Raw genomic sequence first — 4,476 nt, forward strand, 5'->3', positions numbered from 1 at the left:
GTCAGGGCGGCTAGGATCTGAGACCAACTTCCAGGAGAAGTGGTGCTGGCTCCTACCCTGGGGGTCTTTAAGAGGAGGTTAGATGAACATCTTGCTGGGGTTGTTTGATCCCAGTACTCTTTCCTGCCATGGCAGGAGGTCGGACTTGATGATCTACTCAGGTCCCTTCCGACCCTAGAAACTATAAAACTATGAAACTATGGGAGTTTCTGGGGGATGGAGCCACAGTTGTAAGTAGCAGTGCCACACTCTGTTATCTGCAAAGGTGCGTGGACCCGGGCAGAGCACACCAAGGATTTTGCACGTGAAAACTGAAAAACTTTAGGATTTTTTCAAAATTTCCTTCTGTTCCTTTTTTGTTTGGTTTGTTTTGTTTTGGAAAACCAAAATTTGCAGAATGATTTTTTTTCCTGTCAGACTCTTGGTGCCTGTGTTTTGACCAAATAAGAGATGACTATTACTTATATATATACATAGCAACTTTCTATACATCCATATAACGGTATAAAAGAAATTTGAGTTCCCCATTGTTGGCAGCTCTGAAATAATTCTCATCTGCAGGCCTGCATCTCACTATGTGGCCCAAGCTGGTTGGAAACCTCCCAGATCCTAGAGCCATCCTACCTGCTGCACCTTGCAAAACTTGGCAGGGGGAACCAGGCAGGTTGGGGAGGGGGCTGAGCGAAGGGGCCACACTGAGAAGCCCTGGGACTGCTCAAACTCGCTGCAGGGGCCTTGCTGCCTCTCGACGGGGGTTAGGGGCCTGAAGACGACCTGCAGCGCAGCTCAGCTGCACCTGACCCTCCAGTTTCTGTAACCTATAGACCATTTTGTTCAGCCAAGGCAGGGCCTTTCCCTACTGTTCCAGCCCCGAATGTTTCTCCAGCCATGTTTCAGAAGTGCCAGGCAATGTGTTTTCCATTGACTCCTTGCAGTGTCAGAGATCTTGCACCCACAACGTTTCTCTCCATGGGTGTAGCCTTTTTGGTGTGGGACAAGCAGGATCTTATTACCAAGCACTTGAAAGACATTGGCGCGCTGCATCTAATTAAATTGGATTCCTGGCCCCTTTCAGCAGCCTGAAACCACCACTGAACTCCCAAGCTCACTGTGCAAAATTAATTAAAGCAAATGATAGCTTGGCAAGGGTGAAAAAGGAAAGTCAGAGTTGTAAGGAACAAATCCAAGATGCAAGAGTGCATTTAACTAAGGCTCATGTTTACATGGGTTTAAACATCACTCAGTGATTTGTGGAATACGTATGGACTTAAGCACGTGCTTAAAGTTAAGCTCATGATTGTCTGCTACCCCTGGGAATTTCTCCCCTATCCCATTTCATAGCCCTATTCACTGCTTTTAATCACTGCTGTGCCTGCTTCTTTCCTCAGACCCAACGAAGAAGGCCTTGCCATTGAAAGCTTGTCTAACTTTATCCCAACTATACCGTTGGTCCAATAAAAGAGATCCCTGCCAACAATCCTTGCCTCTTGCTCAAAGTTCAGCACATCCTTAAGTACTTTGCCTGATCAGGGCATAAAAATACGCATGGAAGGTGCAAGGAAAAGTGCAAGGAGCCCTTGATTTTCACGAGAGGTGGCAAAACTTTGTCTCCATTCCTAGGTTTTCTCTTTGAGAAAAAAAGGTGACTTTCTGAAAATATCAACTGAGATACCTCACCATGAACTGGCAAAGTAACAGCCCAGGGCAGCATTTTCCCAGGCAGTGTTTGGATTCCTTACAAAGTCAATAGGATTTGAGAACCTGGGTCTAGGGTGCCCCTTTCAGAGGGTCAGCCTGAGATCATGAAGAGGTAAATTCACCTACATGAACCAGCTAAGCAAGTGCGGTTTGCATGCAGAGAGACACCAGAGCCGGACACAGAGGGACAATGCGCGCAGGCCCCAGGGTCCCCAGCAGTGCCTCTGTCCCTTGCGGCATTCAGCCATCATCACGAATGAGCGATTCCTCCTCCTCCTTGGTGGAAATGATGCTGACACAAGGTAAAGGTGAACTGGGAGGAGCTGAGACTATCACAAAGGATTCAAACAGAACAGGGATTCATTTTGTCCTACACTGAAGACCCAGCAACAGGCTGCTTCATTCAACCCAAGCCCAGCCTTCCCCTCCAGCGCCCACCATGCACAACAGGGTATTCTGGAAAATATGTGGGCTGGGGCTCTGCCAAGGAGGGAACGATTAGACTGTGAAATTCAGGGTTTCACAGCTGACCAAATTACTCAGAAAACTCAAAAGTCGCCTCTTGCCAGTCAGAAAGAGAGTTCCTGTCTCCCGGTCCCAAAGCCATGGCAAATGCAAAGCAATCCCAAGCATGCACCAGTCTGCCAAGTGCTGTGCACAGCCTGAGCAGCCCTGGGACATGGCGAGCGGAGGACTTGGCTTATGAGGGGAAGGGACGTGGAAGAGTGAGAGCTGGAGGCGGCCGGCAGGCAGAGCTCAGGGACTAAAGAGTGGGCTAACGGGCAAAGGCGACAGCAAAGGATGGTCAGGAAGTGGGTTGAGCGGTACCAGTGGAGGCCGTGGTCATCATCGTGAACTGTAAGTGGATGCTGTAGGGAGGCCCTTTCTCCTTCCACCAAGGGTCACAGGCTGAGATGAGCCCACCAGCAGCTTGGCCCAAGGCTGTCATGATTCGCCCCGTTCTCTCTTCCTCTCTGTGGTTAAATACACCCTGGGCCTCGAGAGGGAGTGGTTTGTGCTCTCCAGTTCTGGCCCCAAGTTCCCTTTGCGAGCGCTCTTCCTCAGCCCAGACGTGGAGACTGGCTTAGTGGTCGTGCTGTTGGCAGCCTCGGATGCAAGGCCGGGAACTAGAAATGTGTGAGGCGAGAGGCTTTGGGGTAATTTCTATAGCAGGTTCGCCAGAGGGAGAGAAACCACGGCCAAGCCCCACTGAAGAGATAAACGTATGGAGCAGATTGCGTGCAGCGGGGAGAGACACCAGCGGCACGCTCCTTCTGCATGGGGCTCCAGCCCTCTGGTGCAGGGCAATCTGCTCTCCCAGACGTCTGCCCCCAGCGGCTGTGGGGACCCTGGCCTTCAACTCTGGAATAAGCACCAGAGGGAGAGAAAGATGCTCCGAGCCTTGGGGTTGTTGCTGGGCTGACTTTGGCTTCCTGCTTGTTAGACAATAAGTCCCTGCAAAGTCCTCGCTCTGCAGAGCTGTTTGGCTGATGGAGATGCCTTAAAATAGCCTCACTTAGAGATTAAATGATTCAATTCTGCATGTGCCTTTTATTAAACTAAAGCTCTGGCGGCACCATGGAATTGATAGGACAATGACTTAACAGCCCCTCTCCCCCTTCCCCAGCGCTCCCTAAAAGCGTAACCTCTACTGGCCGCACTTTCCATCCATCTGCGAAAACGCAAAAGGAAGGAGAGGGCGGCTGGCAGCAGACTGCGCACTTAACCCCAGAGCGTTCCTTACCTGACTTTAACCAGATGCTGTTTATCAGCCCGTGCCTGAGCTACATGCCCAGTGTGACAAAAACAGAGGAACACAAGAAATACTTGTTATTGCTCTGGGCTTTTCTTTTCTTTTCTGTTCTTTTTTTTTTTTTCATCCTAGGACCGGATATACAAGCTCCGGGAGAGGAATATGTGTCCCTGGAGTCCCCAGTCAAATCTGGAATTCATATATTCTGTAAATGTGCTTTATTTAATACAGGAATCAAGAAAGGGCTTGGAATTATTGTGCTGAACAGTTTGACTGTGTACTTAAGGCTTGGAATTAGGGGATAATTTTAGACATATAATGCGACCTGTCAGCTCACTGCCGAATGAGGAATGGGGTATGTCAGCCTCCAATATCCTTCCTTTCTACTCCCAGATGCTGGGGCCTGACCCAGGGCCCACTGAACTCAAAGGAAGAAATCTGACAAGCTTCGGATGGAGCCTGCAAGGCCTGACCTTGCTTCCAGGGGAAGGCGAAGGCGAAGGCTCAGTGGGAGGCAGCTCACTGGCGTGTGTTTTCCAGGGAACTTTGACCCCAGAGGGGCAGAAATCTGGCCAGGAAGCGCGTATCGCGACACCCTGGGCGCAAAGCTGCTCCTGCCAGTTGAACCACTGCTGGAGCCAGAGCAAACACCCAGCTGGGGGGCACCCTGCAGCACTCGTGCCAGCCGGGCAAGGCAGGAACAAGCATGCGCTATCCGACACGATGGCCAGGGCTGGGCTTCCTAGTGCCTGCATCCCTCCGTGATGTGCACCCTGGCCAGCCTGCATCAGCTTGGGCAGCACAAGGGGGCACAGCTATGTAAACACCTCCCACCCGCTCTGCACATGCCAGTGATGAGGACGTGTAACACGGCCCCAGCTCAGCATGTGCCCAGGTCCCTGTCAGGCCCTCAGTCTCGAGCACGCTTCTCAGGACTCCACCACATGCTACCGCTGCCCTTCCAGGCCCTTTTGAGCCCCGGGTCTCTATCCCCACCTCCATCCCCTGCCAGTGGCTCAACACTT

Source organism: Crocodylus porosus, unplaced genomic scaffold (assembly GCF_001723895.1).
Source record: "Crocodylus porosus isolate Cpor-Errol unplaced genomic scaffold, CroPor_comp1, whole genome shotgun sequence".
In the NCBI taxonomy this organism is placed as follows: Eukaryota; Metazoa; Chordata; order Crocodylia; family Crocodylidae; genus Crocodylus; species Crocodylus porosus.